This window comes from Protopterus annectens, chromosome 3.part0 (genome assembly GCF_019279795.1).
Source record: "Protopterus annectens isolate FY-2018-M chromosome 3.part0, PAN1.0, whole genome shotgun sequence".
Taxonomy (NCBI): Eukaryota; Metazoa; Chordata; order Ceratodontiformes; family Protopteridae; genus Protopterus; species Protopterus annectens.
In genome coordinates, this window is record NC_056731.1 from 138,118,645 (window position 1) to 138,142,230 (window position 23,586).

At 35.1% G+C, this 23,586-nt stretch overlaps 1 protein-coding gene across 1 annotated transcript in view; it reads left to right on the forward strand.

Annotated features, from left to right (window-relative positions):
* Window positions 1–23,586, forward strand: part of MALRD1 (MAM and LDL receptor class A domain containing 1) — a 3,217,568-nt gene that overhangs the window by 2,909,829 nt on the left and 284,153 nt on the right. The gene's annotated exons all lie outside the window — the stretch shown is intronic.

A 23,586-nucleotide genomic window follows, 5' to 3' on the forward strand; every position in this document is an offset into this window, starting at 1 on the left:
AGTGTATATATACACACATCTCAGTACCACTACCTGGATTTGAACAATGTCTGGATGTGCTAAAATGAACAGAGCTATTGTCCATCACACTGAGCTGGGAAACTGATATCTTTTGCTTGACTGATTTCTGCCTAATACTATCTGGGTTAGACAGTCTGACCTTGTAATCCTGACATTCATGCATGGCAGATAGTTATTGTACTGTGTATTAATCCTATGAAATAATACAATCTGTAAAACAAAGGTTAACACAAGAATGCAATGCTGCAGGGGACACACTATAATACTGTTGATATTACCATTCAGGGTTCAGAACTTATTGCATATAATATTTCATATTTCCTTTATATCTTGGTTTATAGCTCCACATTCTACAGTTGTGCATACTGGCTGGTTCTCAGAACAGCCTCTTTTACTTCATGCTGTCAACGCCATATTTGCTGTGAAGAACCTGTACACATTCTGTTTCTACAACAACATACCAGAGTAAACACAACAGTTTGTGTTATACATCTTTATTACAGTGACATGACACTTTTATTAATGGATATCCTGTGGATCGATATTAGTGTGGCAAACATCATTTATTCATTAGACACAGTACACACTATTCCTACTGGCAGTAAACAATGTACTCCTACTTTATGCCACTATATACTGCAAGTTACAGCTGTACTCACCAGCTTATCAACGCATCCATGTCAGTCTGTCTGCATAAGCCTCAATGTTACTAGCCCTCTCAGCTGCAGCTGTACGGGTGAGAAACAGACATTATGTACACCTGTCTGTCATGTACTCAGGCTATATCTGTAATACTTACAAACTGCTGGAGCATGGTTGTCCCGAGCATCTGGGATCCATTGGGCCAAGAGCGCCCACTTCCTCTGCTTTAGGTCAGCATACTGATGTCGTACCTGCTCATCAGTACGAGGGATACCAGTGGCATTGGTGAGGTTGCATGTGAGATGGCCCCAGGCCTCCGCTTTATACTGTGAGCCCTGGTACTTGCCCTGCAGCAGTCTGTCATCATGGGTTTGATACAAGGAGTTCAGCCATGACCCTGCACTCCTAATTGCCCCAGTGCTATATAACTAGAATTTTATTTACAATAAAAAAAAAAAAAATAGAATCATAGGAGGTTACTAGGCTAACAGCCCTGGGACCCTTACAAGCCTAGCCAAGTTGAACCCATGTTCCCATTGGTGTCTGTTTCAAGCAGACAATAAAATCAGCACCTATTGCCCCTGTCCAAAAGGTACATAGGTGAAACCCCCAGATTGAATTTCCAGTTATCCATCCAGTCGTCCAAATTGCACTAAAATAGGGCCAATGAGGTGCTTTGTTTAACATGAATAGGAAGCTTGTTCCAAAGCTGGGACAACCTCTGTGAGACAAATCTATCTCTCCAGCAAGTTCTGTTGCTGTCACATACCAGGTTATGATCCTTTGAGCGAGTGACCCATGTGGCATTTGACATGTGAATGTGCAGCACTTCCATTAAAGCTGTGTCAGAGACTGCTCCATATGCAAGACACAAGCAGCCTGTGAGCAGTCTATATGACATAGAGTAAAGTGACAATGATGTCAGTATGGCAGCATAAGACAGGTCTTGAAGACCCTGAATTTTCTTCTTAAGGAATTTTTGTGGTCTCTCCAATTGCTGCAGGTGTTTGGAAAGGAACATACCAAAGGAAGCACTGCACTCTATTATTGGTCTGATGAGGGAAGAGTACAGGGGGTTTACAACCTCTTTTTTCTGGAGGGAAAATGTAATAAAATTATATTATCCTCATGCATTTCTCAAAATCTGTGGTGACATACACCCAAAACCAGGCCAATAGCCTTAGTCTAATTCATCCAAGGCTGATGTTAGGCACACAAGTACCCTACAAATGTATGCCACACTCAGTCCTGGTCTGAATCTTTTCCACATCAACATTAAAAGCCTTTGTAATAAAATAACTGAACTACACTAATGCATCTATGTCCTTGAAATCACATGACATACCAATACTAACAGAAACGTGGTAAAAAGTGGAGATCAAGGATGAAGTCATGCTGATCCAAGGCTATACTATCATCTAGCATAAATGGAAACAGTGGGAGCAAGTAATGTTCTATCAATTATCCTACAACCTTAGATTAATCACTGCACAACAGTGTAGTTCTCCAATTTGGTAATGCTGAATTGAATACATATAAAACTATGTGTATTGTTGCCATTTATATTCCTTCAAAACATCACTATTACTGAGGGCATTCTATCTTGATTAATAGGAAATATGTTCATAAAACCATCATCTTAAGTGCTGTAAATATAAACTTGGCTACCTTGGACTCCGCACCCCCATCTACATCTCATGCATATACCTAATACATATAATAAACTTTCCAAAAGAGAAACTATGTTAGACTGGAATAACCACATACCCCAACAGCATGAGGAAAGTACAAATTCTACCAAGCACTCTGAATAGCCACCATCCAGTCTATGCCACTAGACATTGTTTAAAAAATCCTTAAAATGTAAATCTAAACCACTTTGATAAAAATGCCTTTATCACACACCTGTTGATGTCAGCTCAGTTTAAAACCCTCCCACTGGATGAAGTTACAAAAACATTCAGTAATATATATCTTAACATCTTAAATAAACAAGCCTTTGCCAAACAGGAAAAAAGTGAAAGCAACTCTTACTCCTTGGTTAACCCTTGCAATTTAAAAACTAATAAGACAAAGAAACAAATCATGGCAAACCAAGCAAATCAGTAAAACACAACAAAATTATCAACATCATCATGACTTATGTAATTTACCCTATTCTCATGTACACTCTGATAAGAAAAATATATACTACAACTCTCAGGCTACCCTACATAATCCTAGACAATTTTGGCCAACCATTGACAAATTCTTCTAACTAGGTAAAACATCCCAATCCACCCATCTTCCAAAAGAAAATTGTATTACATTTGCAAGTTCATTTAATACTAACATCATAAACATACTCACTTCCTTCATTAAAAAATATGTCTAATATCACTCTATCTACCTTAAACAATTCAAATTACTCGCTTGACAACATTTTACTAAATCTCAGATCTCTGTCTTTAAAATATGCTGTTCTGAAACTAAAACCCTCTATCATTGCAGCTGAGAACATCCCAATAGAATACTTCAAAATGACATATCTTTTTTCGATCCTAATCAACTAATCAGTAGAGAATTCCCATGTTTCCACCATATTGACATAGAAGATATTTTCCTTTATATAAAGGGGCAGCTCTGTTGATCTGAAAAACTGCAGGCTAATTTCCATTCTCCCACCTTTTTTCAAAATCCTAGAAAAATGTACTGCATCTTAATTACTGTAACAATTTCTTTGGTAGCAACGTTTTTTCGAATACCATATATGGTTTATGTCCTACTATAGCACAGATTCAACTTTACTGACCATAGTAAATATAATTTATAATAGAACTAATGATGGTAAACTGATGGATAATCACAAGAATTGAATCCATATCTAATAGGGTTTAGCATATTCATTGTTTAATAGAATGGAATTCTCCACAACCAATTTTTGTAAGCACAAAACACATATAAATACTGATACTAGTCATGTAGCAGTAGTCATATGATAAAGTATTTGAAAGGCAGGCAAATTAAAACAATTGATTTAAAAAAATACATCGAAATACATTTAATGAATATTAGTAATATTAATAATAAATTATATATATGTGTATATATATATATGTATATATATATATATATATATATATATATATATATATATATATATATATATATATACATTTGTGTATAAACACACATACACACATATGGATTCCCTTCCCAAGCTTGAACATTCAAAACTTCGAACTGTAAATGGTCGAGACCATAAAATAAGTTTTGAAACTTTGAACGTTTTTAATGGAGATCGCTGTACAACATGGAATGGGAAATTTACTGTTTTCCTCATTGTAGTGCGAGCTTGAAGTTGGTGTATTTATTTATCAGGTGGTGTGAGGGGTGAAGGGGTGCAAAAACCTAAATTTTTTTTTTTGTTTATATTTTCTATTGCAATTTTGAAGTTTCAGAAGTTTGATCTTATGGTATAGATCATTTGCACATTTGCAGTTTGTAGTTTTGAAACTTTGAGCCTGTAAGGTAGATCCATATACACATATATATATATATATATATATATATATATATATAGAGAGAGAGAGCGAGAAAGATCAAAACTGATACATAATTATCCTCAAATAATAAAACTGCAACTTTGCAGTTTGTAATTTTAATACATTATTAATTCTAACCATATCATTCAATCCAGGATTATTATGATAATCTAGATTTGCTTTCCAGTTCTGATCTCTCAGATCAGCATTGAATTTTTCCAGCAATGAAAATGAACAGTGCTTAAAATCAAAACATACCAGGACATGTCTACTTAAAGTACTTTTAACATCATTTTTGTGAATATTGTAAACATGTTGCTAAATACCTGGCCTAAGTCAGTTTCTCATTTTGCCCAAGTAGAAAGTATTGGATGGTCCACAACATGCTAAATAGACCATCCTCTTTTTCCACAATTGTAACAAACTTCTCAATGTTAGACTGCATTCTAGTTGCCACCTTGCCCTTTCTAAATTCACTAACATAAGGGCATTGGTTCCACATTCTGCATTTCAAGCTGCCTCCATGTTCTGTCTTTGTTTTATGGAAAACCCATGTATTACTTCCAAACTTGTTTTTTTTTTTTTCAGTTGGAATGTCTTTGTGCACAAAGTATGGGCTGATCCCCATGAATTTTTCTTGAAACAAAGGAGCTGTAAAAAGTGGCCCAATGTTTTGATTAGTGTCCTTGATTTGTTTAAATTAACATTAAAACTCTGTACCAGAGTTCTCTCAAAATGTCCACTGTTACTTTTACAATATATGCAAAGTGTTTCAAGTGTTATTGTTAGAAATGGGGCTATTTGTATTCCTACCAGTGGTTTCTTCCAAAGCTGTTGCATCCAGAATGTGATCAGGGTATCCTCTGTCTTGGAACATGGATTTCAACTTATCAATTTTCTTTAAAAATTCAGTATGCTCTAATGCTTATCTGGATACCTTAACCATTTGGCCTTTTACCAAATATGGCAACTGGTGAAGTGCAAGAAAGAATTAAGTTGTGCAGGCTTTCTATACAAACCTGAAATAAGTCTACTTTTAAATGAATCCTTGATTAGTGTAACATCAAGATAGTTTACACTGTCCTTAGGAAAAAAAATTAGAAGAATTGTTGTGTTAAACTAGAAATTCATTAAGCTGAGATTCCATCCCAGCTCATAATAAAATAATTAAAAAGCGACATCTAGGAATCTTAGTTAAACAGCCTACTGTCCAACAAAATCACAATAAAAACATAATGCTTCTCTTGCCACCACAGCACCAAGTCTTTAACTATGTATATCAGTATGTCTATATAAATATATGTATCTGTGTGTGTGTGTGTGTGTGTGTGTGTGTGTGTGTGTGTGTGTGTGTGTGTATAGAGATGCATGTCACACCTATAGCAACCCCACTGCATTATTTAAAATATCCACCATAAAAAAACATAACATTAGTAAATGATCTAATGTATTACGATATCTAAAGTTAAATAGGGCTCAAATAATTTTTTTACAGGAAACTCATTTCAAAAACAATGATAATTTCATATGGAACCCAAGTGATTGTAGGACCTTAACTTGCTTCAAATTTAAATCTAAGAAGAAGGGAGTAATAATTTTATGGAGAAAGAATTCCTTAAATCCTGAAATAATACATAAATATGTAGATAATGATGGGCTTATAGCTATAGTCATTTTGAAGTTTAATAATAGGTTGTGGACACTATACTGGTTTCCTGGTATTGGGATGGGAACAGTTAAAAAACATTTAAATCAAATTATAAATATTTCTAAAGGAAATCTAATAATAGAGTGGGGAATTTTAGTTGTATTACTGATACTTCTGAAACTACTAATAAAAAATCTCCACATTTAACAGCTACTGCAAAACTATTAAAAAGATGGACCAAGTCTTTAAAATTGAAAGATGCCTTTAACGCTACTGATAACAACTCCTTATTTTCTCATCAAGATTATGATTTGGTACTCAAACCAGAATAGATAAACTATACATTTCTCAAACTCTTCAAACCAAAATTACTTCTTTCTCAATAATCCGATGTCCTCTATGAGACCACAATTCATTAGTCCTAAAACTGCAAATAGATTTTAAAACACTAACATTCCTTTCTAGAATTCCCTCATACATTACAAAAATTTAAAGAATTTAAACCATGGTTAGTGAATGAACTAAATTTCTTTTTAGATATACATTACAACTCAGAAGTAAACTTAGTAATGATTTGGGATTCACTAAAAGCATATATTTATGGGAAAGCGATTGGTTGGTATAAAAATAGACTCAAGGTATGGAAATCAGAACTACAAGAACTACAACGGAAACTCACATTATATAAATCCAAAAAGTCCTTTAATTCGATTGAGAACAAGAAGACAATAGAAGACTTAAACATAAGATATAATGAAATATTAAATCATAAACTAATTTATCAATGGAGAAGTTAAAAATACATTCTTATGCTACTTCTCCAAAACACTTACATAATCTGTCTGTTAAAGTTAAAATGCAGTCTAAAGCTACTTCTATTGTTAATATCCTACATGAAGAAAAATGTAAGAAAGCTTCGGAAATAGGAGATATATTAGATGCTTTCAAGTGTCACTACAGAAATCATTATAAAAGTAAGAATACTACAACAGATCATTTCAATTTAGAAAATATGATCTCTAATATCAATTCAATCCCTGAAAGCTTACAAAGGAACTTACAAAAACCCATTACACACAAAGATGTTATGGATAAAATCAAAGAAGGTAAATCTGGTAAATCTCCTAGAATTGATGGTTTAATCACAGAAATTTACAAATTATTTCCCAAAAATATAATCTCGTTGTTACATAAAACATTAATTGAAATTCAAGCCCATACAATAATTTCCCCTTCATGGAGATACTCTTTAATAATACCCATTTTAAAAGAAAATAAGGATGCTAGCCATTGTAGTTCATATAGGCCAATGTCATTATTAAATAATAACTATAAATATTTATGTCTATCCTGATAAATAGAATAAAAAATCAGTTGTATGAAATAATCAACAATGAATGCTGGATTTATTCAAAATAGTTACGCACACGACAACATTAAAAGAATACTGACATTAATTGATTATTAAAATAAAGAAAATATAAAAGCCTTGATAATCGGTCTGGATATTGAAAAAGCATTTAATTCCTTAAATTGGGACTATTTAATTAAAATTCTCAAAGCATATGCTTTTCCTCCTTTTATTAAAAAGGTTTATAAAAACAACTTAGCTTATGTTAAAATAGGACCCTTTACTTCAGAGGCAATGCAAGTTATGAGAGGTACTAAACAGAGATGCCCAATGTCATCAATTTTATTTGCATTAGCTGTAGAGCTATTGGCTATATTAATATGAAGTAATCCAAAGATAAACAAAATAAATATATTTGGTCAATATAACTCTTAGATCATGCTCTTTGCTGACTATGTACTCCTTACACTATTGAATTCAAAAGAAGTTTTAGATGAACTAGAAATTCTGATAGAAAATTTTTATAAGATCTCAGAACTTCAAAGCAATAACCAAAAATCTAAATATTTATTATTAAATAAAAAAGGGACATACAAATAGACAAGAATAATATCATAGGAGAACAAGTCACAGCAATAAAATATCTGGAGATAGATCTCTGTGAGAATATACAAGATATAATGAATATTAATTATAAAAGGGTTATGGATGCAATAGATTCTCTAGTGAACAAATATAATAACTTATTCATAGTGTTTGAAAATAGACTACAGTTGATTAAAATGGTTCTTCTGACAGAGAAATCATCTTAATGTCTATTGTCACTAAATAGGCTGCACTCAAAAAGTGTGTATTTTTATGTACTCCAAAGAATTCCACAAATCTTGTAAATTATAGTCCACACCTTCATAGAAGCCCTTTAGCCTGTCTTCAGTATATTTGGCCATTGGTTCCACTTTTGATCACACTGCTGAGACAATGGTGTGCAGTGGTAGATTGCTCAAATTAGAACAGATCCTAGAAAATCCAAAGACAAACAGAATAATAGGTCTATCCATTTTTAAATATTTGAAAAAAGATGATATATCACTATTAAGGAGCAAATCTTCCAAATCTAGATCAGTCTTATTTGCCACAAATATCTCATTTCATGACATAGGGATGTAATGACTGCAGTCATTTCACAGTTATAGCATTCTGCACACACAGTACAGTGTACCCATGATAACTATTCCCCCACTCTTGTCAGGTTTCTTGCTAACTTATCATTAGTAGGTCATATAACAACAATCCATCTTTATCGGCTAAATTGTGGAAATTACTTGACTTATTTGCCACCAAATTTGTGATGTTATTCTTGCACATATTTTCAAACATATTGACTGCAGGTATAGAATAGGTTTAAATAAGCTTATCTTGATGAACTCAGAATCATTGTTGCTCTAGGAGTTACTATTTTTGAAATACAACCCCAAGATCAACTTTCTACTTAGCCAGTTGAGCTCAATTAACATATTTGCCAAATTCATTATCAAATTAGGAACAAAAAGTTAGTTTTGTTTTCAAATATTTGGTGGTGGGCTTCAGTAACATTTTTGTTTCTGTAATTAAAATTTTTAATGTTTTTTTCTCAATACATTGCCTGGGTTATTCTTCTGGGGTTTTATTTCTTGAATCAAACTCATATTTTCCCCTTCATGGAACATTGGGGGTACAAATTCCTACAATCCTGCTTATACCCTCTCATCGTTGTTTCACTGTTGAGGATGTTGCTGGTCAGTTATGGTGACAACATCTCCTTGCATCATAAACCAAAGGGATCTGAAGGGATCTCACTGTATTGGACAATTACCAATTAATCTATTGCTTCAGCATTTGTGTCCTTGTTTTGCTTGACTGCCATGTTCTTATGACGTTAACAATAGGAGTAGATGAATTTTTCTTCATTATCAAAGTACTTTTTTTAAAGTTGTTTTATCCTTTTTTTACCTCCAAATTCTTACATTTATTTTAATTTTTAATAAATGCTTCCCAATAAGTGGCCCGACTAGTAAGGAACAGTAGGTCACTAGTTATCAAATTACATAAAGCAGCAATCTCACTTGTCAATATGGCCATCTGTAGTTCATTGTCTTTGACACATAAACTCATGAAATCAAGACCAGACTGAAAGGTTATATAAACTCACTGCGCAGTATTGAATCTGGTGACATCACACTGGAATATTTTCATAGATGTAAGTCCTTCAGTATATGGTGCTATATATATTTTCTATTTAGCACAATAATTGTCAAGCTGCAAAATCTTGAAAACTAACAGTTTTTGTTCATTTTTCTATATGTCTGCTTAAACAGTCATCTCTACAATTTACTTCCCCCTCTGCTTAACGTTGTAATTTCCACCTGACTAATCTTGTGACTAGTTTGCTAGTTTCTTCTACATGCAAACTCATAGTACAACTATGTATCTACTTGTACCAATAACTAAGCAGCTGTTAAGGCTACAATTTTCCTATATATATATATATATATATATATATATATATATATATATATATATATATATATATATATATATATATATATATATATACTGTTTATCACCCCATAAAACCCGTAGCTGCTATGGAAACAATGAGTGCTGAAAGGCAGTTGCTGCCCGATGTGTTAAATGCATGGGAGTGAATCAAGGATTCAGGATGTACTGTTTATCAGCTGTATATCATTGTCACAACTTGGTTTTGTTTTAAAACATGTACATATTATATTTGACATATAGTGCCATATATTGTGTGTGTGCTATAAAGTCCTTAAATATCTTAATCTTTGTTCTGTGGTGCTTTTCTCCCTGGATCTCCATTAAAAAGGGGATTGCTTTAGCCCAATCTGACTTTCCCAATCAACGAAAGCAAACAACTAAATAAATGATAACATACAAACTGGAAAACAAAAGTGCAATACCTTTTTATTGGACCAACAAGAGTTTTGAAATTACTTTAGGTTTCAGTCTAGCACAGGAGTTATATAATAATACTGCACTCTAGTTACAATATGCACAGGTTACAAGTGGCTGAAAATAAGATCTGTAAATGTATTCTTCTGCTTGATTCCTATAAGTACTAGTATGATCTTATTCAGGATTTGAGTTGGCTTTCTTTAAAATTACAACTCTGAAACATTGCCCAGCATTAAGGGCAAAGGTACATATTAGACAATAAATATACCCACTGCTTTGCTATTTGAGTAAAGCTTCTGCCTCGCTCTGAATTTAGAATGACATGAACCCGTACGAAAGAAACATGGTGGCTATTTTCATTCTGCTGTTCTGTTCCATTCTGAACAAGAAGCTCAAAAGAAATAATTACTATTATCAGACAAAGATTAAAAACAACAGGTGAAAAGGCGCTCTCCAAGTTGAGACCAAGTATATGAGATCATCTCCCAGATAAAATCAGGAAACAACAAGCTTTGGTATAGTTTCAAGAACACACACAGAATAAAATCTACTTAAGGAAGCTGCATATGAGATTTTCTTAGTAGCTAGAATGAGACTGTTCCATCTGTATTAATAAATGCATGGTAAATATGTATGTCTCATTTGTTATTATTGAACTGCTGAACTGTGAACAATCCATTTGATTACTGTTTATCTTTACCTATACAGTGTTGCTTACTTGTATCTCTGCAGTCTTTATCTCTTTTGTACATGTGTATCCTCATTCTTTCAACTTATTTCTTTTATTGTGTAATTTTAACATTTGGACAGATTAGTCCATTTCATTGCTGAAAAGGATCTACTGATCAGTCCACTTATTTGATTAATAAATGGCAAGAAAAAAAAGAAAAAAAAAGTAAAGTGAGTGACTTGCAGTAGTAATTTCTTTCTAGTATGATGAGATAATGCTCATGTGTATAGATAGATATTGACTATTTTTGAGGATTCTAATCCAGGCATTACTGAAGTGTTACTGACTGTTTTAGCACACTATTTTAGATGTCAGTGTTGTCTACATGTTGTTTTGAACCACCATAATCCTGCTTTTGTCATAAGCTGCTTTGTCCCTGCCTCCCTTTGTCCCTGTCTACATATCTTCTCCCTTCAGTGTCATTATTTTTCCTCCTCTGTATTTGCACAAACCCTGGTGCCTAGCTCCAACTGCAATTGAGTCCAAATGAAAGTACACAGCTTATGACAAAATCTTGTTAGTTTTTGCCTTCATCTACATTACTCTGGTGCCCTTTGTGCTAGTGTGTTTAGCTACAGTTTGGTTAATTTAATTTCAGCTGACAGTTGTCAAGAAGGTAATGAAGAGTAATACATTCTAATTTTCTGCAATGTGCTGTTGCATGGGAACGTTGTGAGGTATGACATCCTACACTGCTTCTTTAGATAATACTCTGGAATTAAGAGTTTTCTTCAAATGCTCTCAAGGTTCGAATTCAGGTATATACAAAATTTCTGAATGTTTTATATGACTCCTGTATCTGCAAATATTGGCTACACCTTTCCTTAACATATGATTATCTTGCTGCTATATTAATTTGCCTGCTCCTTATTGTGAAGCCTGTCTTCTACAGATCTTGCCTGAGTAATTAAGCTGATAAAGCAAACAGTAAAAAAACAAAAGAAATATGTGCAGAAATGAAATATGCACTAATGTGTTATTATGTCTGTATTGTGTATTCCTGTCACCAACTGTCTATCTCTTCCCACCACTTGTGTGTCATCCAATAAATCTATTTGATTCCAAAATGTTTCCAGAAGCCATGTGTCTACCAGCAATAACATGTTTGGTTCCTTATGTTTAATCATACACCTTTAGCATTCATATAAGAATTAACTAAATGCAACTGTCATGACAAATGTGTAAATCATTACACATGAAACATTACCATAACCCATACCTGTTCTGTATTTCTGCAGGTTCACATAGGGTTGTATGCAAATAATACTTCTTTGCATGGAAGTCAGCAAAGATCAGCATAAACTAACGTTAATACCCATTCTAAGTTCAACACCTCAAGATATGATTACACATATGCTAATACTATACCATCAACATTGTAATTGAGCTTGTCAGGGTTGTTGTTCAGGCAGGGAGTACAAAAACTTACAACAAATAATTCTTTGTTTAGGTTGTACAGCATTTGTATGTCTGTATTGAACTTTGACAACAAGTAATCTTGATTTCAGAGTGATGTTGACTCAATTAATTCAGTCTGTTAATGTATATCTGCTCTCCAGTGGTTACACTTCAACTGTGTTACAATATTGGTTAACCTATTCACACATAATCCATCAATGTTATTTTGCAGTGCACTGTCCTATGTAGGAAGTGTCTGTTTACCTTGTCAATGCACATTGTGCAAACATGAGGCAAGACAAGTGTGCAATCATGCTGGAATGAAGTGGCAGGAATTTTTGACTTATAATCCATTGCTTTAAAACTCTGATTTTCTTTGGCATCCTATAATGTTAAACTGTTAAACAGGTACATGTCACTCACAGTAACACTATGTACATGAAAAACATTTTATAAATCTTAGTAAAGAAAAATGCCATTACATGGGGCAATCACAGTGTCGTTACATTGTGCTGTGTACATGTATGCATTTGTCCCAAAACCTGTGATGCAAAGTAGCATCTGTTTCAAACAATGACCTTTTACCAGTTACAGGTGTGTGCCGTTATGTCCTTCCACACAATGTGCTAAGCGGACATAAATGTGAATGGCCATTTTTCAGATGGCTGCAAAGCACAGTACAAAGTATAGGGTGTTCACTTAATGTTCATGCCACTTAATGTTCTATGGGATAAAACCTAGCCTGGATGTTAAATGGCACATACATGTACAGCTGTGTTTTTCACAACCTTAAATTCAGACTTTCCTTGTGACACTTGCAAATAATATTGTACCGACTGTGTAACTGTTTAGGTAGGAAGTTTGATTCTCATCTTGGGAAACTGTTACATGTATGCTGGGGGGGGGGGTTATAGTGACAGGTAGGTAGTGCCTCAATATCAAAGGAGTTGTGTCCAACCCCCCAAGGAAAATACATTTACTTTTGTACTTTATCCCACTTTTAACAGACACATCTTCTCTACAACACAATGCTGAGGTCATACTGTCAAAAATGCAGTCTCACCCCTTAAGAGTAAGACCTCTCCTGTGGCTCTTATTAATAATGCTGTGTTGTCTAGATTGCGTAACTTGATGGGTGGGAGGTTTGATATTTAACATGGGAATCTGGTGTGTGTGTGTGTGTGTGTGTGTGTGTGTGTGTGTGTGTGTGTGTGTGTGTGTGTGTGTGTGTGTGTGTGTGTGATGGTGTGCATATAGAGTCAGGTGAACATCTCCTCCAACACGACTGTGCTTAATCAACTTCTACTCTGAAGAAACATTTTAAATGCCTGCATGAGTCCGCCCTCCCTTATTCTACCTTTTACAATAATGTCTCCTCTGCAACACACCAATGAGGTAATTCTTTCTGAACTGCACTCTTATACTATGGAAGTCAGACTTCTTTTGTGGCACTTGCAGTTCATACACTGATCTCTAGAATGTGTTACTAGTTTGGTAGGTGGTTTGAATACTGCACTGACTACCATGTTTGGGTAGAGCTCATTAATACATTGGAATGCTTTCACTCACACTTGTAATGAATAACATTCCACTTACATTTTGCGTAGGACCACACTCCAACATCAGTGTATTGAGTTTTAACCATAGCAGTGTTTCTACTATGAATTTGTGATGTCATCCCCACAAAGATGTTGTATGTCTCACTTGTAGTCAGACTTCTACTGTGACATGTGCATTTAATGCAATGACTTGGAGATTATGTAATGGATAGGTTGGATGTTCAAATCTCACAGTATTGAACTTGTTTGTATGGGATTGTAGAGTCAGATACTTATAAATCAATCCAATTCCACATGGGGAAACCTTTAGGCAGGTAAATAATTACCCCATCCCTTTATTCCACTTTTCATAACAACATCTTCTCTGCAACATACTGATGAGGACATTATTTCTAAAGTGGACTCTCCCAGTTTAAAAGTCAGACTTCTTCTGTGGCTCTTGCAGTTCTTACACTGTTCTCTAGAATGTACAGCTAGATAGGTAGGATGTTCTACTGCAGCAGTGACTACCTTCTAAGAGTGTGTGTGTGTGTGTGTGTGTGTGTGTGTGTGTGTGTGTGTGTGTGTGTGTGTGTGTGTGTGTGTGTGTGTGTATGAGACTGTGAATGGATTCAGAATTGGTTTGCATACAATTGTAGTGGTAACATTTGCAAGTCCAGATGGTTGTAAAAGTCATTTTAACACACACATGATCTTATTGGATATACAGTCCTGATGTCATCCCTTCATAGATGCTGTATGCCTCACTCCTGTGGCTCTGCCTACTGATAGTGTGCTGTATAGATTGTGTAACGAGATGGGGGCTTAATTTCTGTGAAAGTTTAGCTCTAAGTGCAGGTAGAAATACCACGTGTGCATAATAAAAAATATCTTCAAATATTCGGCTTTGCTGTGTTTTTGTAGACCTGGAGATTGCTAATTAGTGTTCAACAAACACAGTCATTCACTCCAACTGATCAGAGTTTTACTGTCTGATAAATTCTCACGTGCATTTCTGCCAGTTTGAAAGCATTTAATTCCTCATGCAAAAGGAAATATTATCCAGATTTCATAAACTAAAAATGGATATTAGAAGTGTGTGTCTAACAAGATACATAGAAGAACAGTAAAGTATTTCAGGAACAAATATACTGATAGTAGTTTGAGTAGCAATAGAATTGCATTCGATTGCAAAATTCAAGAATAATATAGAGAAAAGGAAGGGAGATAAATACGGGCAGTTGTTAAACACCATATGGTTCACTAACAGTTTACGATATCTGTTGGCATTACTGTGACTCCCCATAACAGTTTACAGATTATTTTTAGTTCATGTGCAGTTATGTAGGAATTATCATGTTCCCTGACAATTGTAGGAGACTTTAGTCTAGCAGTAGATTTGGTGATAGATGGGATAAACCCAAACAAAGAAAAAGAGGTCAGGTCACAGAAAATCAATATGCAGCATAAGGGGAAACCAAGGCTTGGGGGCAGAATTGACCTCTATATCACACGGATAAGGATGATTACAGCTTTATCTCTTAGACCAAAAATACCAGTAGAATAAACTGCTGGTTTAACATCATAGGCCTTATCCATTTTAAATGAAAATAACCCAGTACCAGCAAATCTAACAGACTACAAGGCAAACGCATGCCAGCTAGCTACTCACAATTTGGATAGTTATAAGAGACTGTAGCACATGGATATGCTCATTTTATCCAGCAAAACCTTGCTTCAAATGAAAGAAAGGGAATTATAGTTTTAATTGAGGATCACATTAGGAAATTTCTCCTCAAAGTGCGGTGGTACTCAACAAAACAAAAATTAAGGAGACTTTGCAGATGGCCCAAAGTTTAGCTATTAAATAAAACAGATTATCATGTATCATGTTTAGAGGAAATTGTAGGAACTAGAAGAAAGTAACTCCCAATATATTAAACCACATAAAACAATACAGATGCATTTAGGCACACTTCAGCCTAGCAAATGCAAGAAAGCTCAGTTATATCTAAAAAAGATAGCATAGCAATCCTGGGCATTAGATAATGAAACATTCATGTAATTGGTACACATAATTAAGCAAAAGTAGTGGCAATACACCATCACACACATAACTATGGTACAATCTGACAACACTATTCTAAAATTTATGATGACAAATGTCAGATTTGCTATATTTTATCAGGAATTTTATGGAAGATAGAAAGAAGACACCATCAGGTGGACATTAATGGGCAGCCAAGTACTAGCTGGTATAAATCTGCCAATGGTGATAAATAAATAGCACAACAACCTATCCATACCAGTTAGAATGGAGGACATTCACAGAATCATACATGCACAGCTACAGGCCAGCCTTGATGGCCTCAGCATTGAACTATAAATGCCATGGAAGCATGGGGGATGAGATATTGTGTTGTTCTTGCTCTTGGACATTTTTATGGAGGATGAAGAAATATCTTACTGTCTTTCAGCAGATATTCAATACCGTCAGTTATTATAATTCTACAAAAACTAGTAGAGAACCTTTGAAGGAGCAGCACTAAAGATCAGTCTCCAGTCTCAATGCCGATGTTAAAACATATGCTAAAATCTATGAAGAAGGAATGAAACAGTTTTCAATTTAATTATTTAACCCACATAAGTAAGATTTGTCACAGCAAGTAGTGGTACAGACCATGTATAAAAACTGAAGTTACATATATGCAGAGACTTTAGAATGTTATCAAACCCAGTTGTGGAAATAGTAATTGTCTTTGAAAAAGCCTTTTGACATACCCACTTTGAGTTTCCTCTTCACTTTACAATAACAAGTCAGCCTCTATCTGCATATCCCAAAGGAAGAATGCTTACCATTGTTTCTGCCTCTCTTCCCTTTAGACTTCACAGGGGAAGTAAATGTGTACGGTTGTTGTTTGCTATATTCCTACTCACGGTGTAGACCCTTAATAGAGAACTGAACAGACAGATATTCTTTGCATGGATGTTCTCTAGCACACAACCAAATGCAATTTTCTTTGTTGATGACTGCATCATCATAACCTAAAATCCTGAGAGACACATGCCATTATTAGTTGCCCATCTGCATAAATTCACCAACATATTCAGATTAAGACTAAGCACTATGAATGGAATTGTTTGAAATGCTTATGACTCTTGACAACATAAAGAAATAGCCATAGTCGTTTTCTTTTAAATGGATGGACGGATATCTCTGAATCCGAACATTATATTGTATTCCAATGATGGACTTAAATCTGGGAATAATCAAGGATAAACTATGCACAAGTGCGCACAAGGGTACACAGTTGTAAGAGGTTACTTTTCTCATTAATGGTAAGGGAAGCATCAATAAAAAAGTTTGCAGCACCTCTATTACATTATCCGTTTAACGTTTGTAGCACCTCTATTACATTATCTGTTTAACGTTTGTAGCACCTCTGTTACATTATCTGTTTAACGTTTGTAGCACCTCTGTTACATTATCTGCTTAATGTTTGTAGCACCTCTATTACATTATCTGTTTAAAGAGATCCATACACCATTTCTGAGCAGCTACTTAGGTAGAAGCAGTAAACTAACAACCCAGTGTATACAGAATAACAAGAGGTGAAGAGGGAAATATTACATAGCAATTTCCCTTACTTCTGACAGGGGCCTTGTTATACCTGAGTATGGATTATACACTGCTGCATTCATACCTTTTTGCATATGATATAAGAAATCCCCCTATATGAGTCTGTTTGAAGACCAGAATATTGAAATCAAAAACACCATCGACAATCTATTTTCTCCTCAAAAGCTTACCTTAATACATAGCATGGCGGGACACTCATCTATCTTTAAAACCATTAGATAGTTATAGCAGATATGCCACCTTGTTCAAGACTGACATTCAGCAAAGCCAGTATGGGGATGCTGACAGCTAAAAGTAGTTGGGGTGTCAATAAGAGAGTCAGTACGGGATGAAGATGTTTTTATTTGGTTGAATGACATATCACAGTTGCATGAAGCAGAGTGTTTGCAAACATATCCAGGGGAAAAGAAATCTTCCTAACTAGTCACTAGAAGTACCTGAAATGTCCATTCACCTTAGTGAATTTACATTAAGATACAGGACTAAGGCACCTTTTTCCAGGCAGAAGCACATTCAGTAAAGATTAACCAGAGGTAAACTAGATAACCTGAGTAGCCTGATCTGGCAAACTAAGGCATCACAGATACACAGGACTCAATCATAAAAAAAGGTCAGTTAAACTTATGAAGAATTTACCCATAATGTGACAAAAGTATGTCATAAGTGACACAGCACTTTCAAATTGTTAACTTGGCTGTTTAGTGAAGAAACATAAGAGTAATACCTAACTATGAGAAAACTATCTTGTTCATATTCAAACTTTAATTGTTGTCATCTTTCATTGTTTCTTTAAAAAGCATTCTTCGTTATCCAGCGAAGAAATGAATGCATCCATGTGATATGTAGAGATGATTCACTGATAAGCGCTTTTAGGTCTTGGGGTCTTCTGAACTGTAAACCTATATATCTCCGCTGGAATTAAGTGTCACACAGTAAATATTGTCTAACTAATGAAGAGTGATTGAACTTGCTGTCTTACTGGTTCGGCGTCCAAGTAGAATAATCTATATGCACTTTTTTTTCTGATTAACTGCTCATGTACTAGCAATAAGAAGAAAGAATTTCATATCAGGATCTTGTACCTTGTAGTCCTGACTTGCTTTTATATTGATTGTAAATGGAAAACACTAGAATCGCTCAGACTGAATGATTTGAAAAACTAGTTGTTGCGGCACAGTAAAATGTTATGAGATGTATATATGTAAAAAGCAACTGTAGAAGTCTTATGTTTCTGTGTACACATCACTGATGTGTAGACTACTGAAATAAAATGAAACCTTGTATATAGATAATTGCACTAAATATTAGCCTAAGAATTAGTAATATGTGAGAGATCCTGATAAAGTATATATCTTGAAAGGGTATAATCACTATTTAGTTAGATGTTGTACAAAATTAACATTTTGCCTACAAGTTTATTCAAGTATAGTCGTATTTGTTTGTTTCTTTTTGTATGATTATACACCTTTTGTTACTGCTTTCTAAAACAGTTTCAATAAAGTTGGTTTGGAAATAAAATACAGTTCCAAAAACAAAACAAAAAAAAAAATGGACCCCGACCAATGTACAGAGAAACTTGTTTATTAAAATACAATTTAAAATTGAAAAGGACGAGTGCTTTTGTCTTAAATCATATAAGATTGCAGTCTTTATTTTATTTAACATTTGTTAACCAGGAAAGTCCAGCTTGGAATGTAGTCAATTTACAGCCGAGACATGGAGAGAAATGCTCCAAATTCATGTCTTTGAACATGGGAGGAAACCGGAGCACCCGGAGGAAACCCATATGAACACAGGGAGGACATACAGACTCTGCACAGAAGGCACTCCAACTGAAAATCGAACCGCAAAACCACTTGCTGTGAGGCAACAGTGCTACTACTACACCAATGTCTTGTATGATTAAAAATGAAAGTGCTCAGTCCTTTTCAATTTTAAATTGATGAGTTTCGCTGCGAGTTGGTTGGGTTCTATTTTTTCATTTTTGGTCCTTTTGCTGTACTTGGTTTGGTTAAAAAAATAGAGTTATTTTTGTGAAAAAGTTTCAATAAAGTTGGTTTGGCAAAAAGACAAAAGTTAAAATAACTGTGGGAAAGAGGTATGCAGTATATCTCAGAAATGCATTGACTGCTTCATTGCCATATTTGAGAAGTAAGATATTAAAGTGCCATGGGAGAGGTGAAAGAGAACAGCCATGCCTAAAAACTCCCATGATAATATAATTATTATCAAGTAAAAATGAGGGAGTTATCTCAACCAGTGAAACTTCAGACAGGAGTAGTGAACTCATTAACAAAAAATCTGTCCTAATAGTAATATCTCTCAGTGGGATAGTATCTATAAAATTGTTTATATTACAATTCCAAGCCATCCATATCTGAACAAATTAAATTCTTTAAGTATGGCTGTACTTTAAAACCTACTTTCAGAAATCACACTTCTCTTCTTTGGAAAGTAGTCTAAAATAGGATCCAAAATATTGCCTAAATCTGTACAAACAATGATAAAAGATTTCATGCATTCTATTCAATTAAAGCCCAAAAGAGACTGCTTAATGATCCACAGTCATCTTTTTCTTTAGAAATAATAGCTTGCTAAATCACCTCCTGGCTTTTGAGTCATTGAAATACTCTGTCTCTCAAACGTATCTATTTTTTCCTTGACCAGTTTTCTTGGGATGCTTGCTGTGAATTAACATAACAATTCTGCCAATATCGCCTCTCCTTGCCATAGTTTATTTTTCCTGTGAATATGTTTGCGTAAACTTCAAACCCAGAAGAAATGCAGTGGATATCTATGACTTAATATTTTTGTTTTTAATTACATGTATTCAGTTTACATACACCAGTGGCCTTTCACATTTCTTGTGGGACATAGATATTTGGTGGACTAAATTGGCACGTGTATTCCACAGAAACAGGAACAATGTAAAACTGATGCGTAGGATGTGAGTAAGAATTCCAAAATCAATAACCAATGTACTAACAAATTAATTAAATTGTTTTATTTATCCTTAAAGAAGCATTCACTTTAAACCATATATAATGTTTTGCCTTCACTAAATAGGTGCAGATACAGGAAAGAAAGGTGAGATAATGAGGAACAGTAACTGACTTGTCTGCTTGGTATTTAGAGATACTAACACTCAAGTCATTTGTACCACTGAACATCACGGTAGTATTTTGTCCTGGTCTAGCGGGTGAGACTGCAAAGCCAGTTGTAAGTAAAACTAATCAAAATGAATTAACAGTTGCTTGCTAACAATAAGTATAGCTATATTATTATAATTTAATTGAATATTTGGTTTTGACCATATAGCAAACAAATGAATCACCAGGTGGTGTTAACCTTTTCTATCAATGCCTTCAGTTAAAGTGCCTCATTGGTAGTGATAAATACTATCCACTGAATCAAATGACATAAACTAATGTCTTAAAAATAGCAGTGGTTTGCTAAATGGCACAGAGGAAAGACACTCTGAATGCAGATCAAGTGAAGCAGATTTAATTAGGTTAGGTGGTATGGTTACTGAAGGCGCTCCGGCCGAGAATCGAATGGGAGAACCTCTTGCTGTGAGGCGACAATGCTAACCGCTGCACCACTGCAGCTTTTATAGAACTGTCTGACTAGAACTGACTATTAATTACATAACAACCTTTCAGTTCCAGACATATTTTCAGTTATGTGTCTTACTTTTCAAGTCATAAAAGACGCAATCCTATTTGACCTCCTGTTTCTTTGCAAAGCTACCAACTCTATAACTACCTTTACATGGGTTGTGGTCGTTAACCTTTGTATTGTTCTTGATTCACTGATTTTAGTTAGAGAAACAGTTTGAGAGAACCTGTGCTTTGGATATGGCTGGTGTAAGTTGAGATATTGCAGACAATTTTTTGATGTCATAAAGGCAGCCATCCATTATCAGATATTAGTATTATTTGACAATATACATTTATGACAGATACCTCATAAACTGTATTTCACCCTTAAACTGAGAGTCTTTAAACATATTTATTAAAGGCAATTGATTCAACTGGGTCATTTACTTTTACTGATATTGAATTCTATTGAGCGCAAATAATCTTTCATCTTCAGTGAGAGATACAGTAGAGAGTAGCATTGCTGGTTTATGCCTACCCAGCAACGTAATGCTCGTGTCAACAACAGCTGAAGCATTAATAACTTCATTCATTTATTCATGAATGCCCACTTTATCTAGACCAGGGCTGCGTATGTGCTAGAATCTATTTGCACACACACACTGGTGGTAAGGCAGTGAAACCTATCCCGGACAGTGTGCCCATATATCACATGACTAAGACTTTAGTCACCTTATTTGTGATGCAGTGTAAGATGTTTAGTCATGTGATGCAGTGTAAGATGTTTAGTCATGCCTTCCCAGTGCTGACAGCTTGGCACTGGTTGTTATATATGCTGCTTGTGTCCATAAGATGGTGATACTGAAATCAGAATGACTCACATTGTCAGATTTAAATATATCATGTGGGTGACAGATAATGCATGTGTTTGTGTCTGTGTGTGTGTATGTTCACAAGCCTGATAGTTTCTTGCTCTAGGTGAATATTTATACCATCTGCGTAATGGACTAACTCTCCATCCTTCAACCATTTAGTTCTGTATTTACATTAATCAGGAGCTGCACTGTGTAGGACAGTGAAAGATGTTCAGCAGATATATCAGACAGTGGCAATGATTACCTTTCTCTGTTTCAGCCATTATGGCACACAAAGGACATCTAGTATTACCCAGCTGGCTGAGTGCTGACTTTCAAGTTTTGCTGTAGCATTGCTTACACTCTCATGGTTGGATGGCCCACCTGGTTGAGTGCTGACTTTCATGTTTTGCTGTAGCATTGCTTACACTCTCATGGTTGGATGGCCCACCTGGTTGAGTGCTGACTTTCATGTTTTGCTGTAGCATTGCTTACACTCTCATGGTTGGATGACCCACCTGGCTGAGTGCTGACTTTCAAGTTTTGCTGTAGCATTGCTTAAACTCTCATGGTTGGATGGCCCACCTGGTTGAGTGCTGACTTTCATGTTTTGCTGTAGCATTGCTTACACTCTCATGGTTGGATGGCCCACCTGGCTGAGTGCTGACTTTCATGTTTTGCTGTAGCATTGCTTACACTCTCGTGGTTGGATGGCTCACCTGGTTGAGTGCTGACTTTCATGTTTTGCTGTAGCATTGCTTACACTCTCATGGTTGGATGGCCCACCTGGTTGAGTGCTGACTTTCATGTTTTGCTGTAGCATTGCTTACACTCTCATGGTTGGATGGCCCACCTGGCTGAGTGCTGACTTTCATGTTTTGCTGTAGCATTGCTTACACTCTCGTGTTTGGATGGCTCACCTGGTTGAGTGCTGACTTTCATGTTTTGCTGTAGCATTGCTTACACTCTCATGGTTGGATGGCCCACCTGGTTGAGTGCTGACTTTCATGTTTTCCTGTAGCATTGCTTACACTCTCATGGTTGGATGGCCCACCTGGTTGAGTGCTGACTTTCATGTTTTGCTGTAGCATTGCTTACACTCTCATGGTTGGATGGCCCACCTGGTTGAGTGCTGACTTTCATGTTTCTCAGTAGCATTTCTTTGCACTCTCATGTATGTATGGGCATGACTACACTGATCTTCAGGTTGTCAAGTATCACTCCAGCAGCAGCAATACCTTTTGTACAATGAGGAGGCTTTGTTCTACTTTTAAGGTGGGAATTGGCCACACATTTTGCACTTTTACTTTCTAAACACTGGATCAAACATGTGAATGTGTTTTTGAACTCTGTCTTTGGCGTAGGTAGTAGTTTTAGTGTGACATTCATAGATTTACATTCTGGGCATCACTAATTTGACACACTATTTTGATACAATTATTTTCTATTAAACTGTAAACATGATCTTTGCAGACAAATGTTTATCTTAAAGTGATACAGTATAGCACAGCAGAAAAATGAAATCAGTTTAATGTGATATGCTTGGAATTGTATCATTACAACATAAATACTAAACATATTGACTTAAGAAGTTACTATATTGCCTGATGAGTGGAGACAGTCAGCATCTATCATAGTGTTTATAAGCTTTCTCTTTAATAACATCACTTGCAGTTAAATGATTTC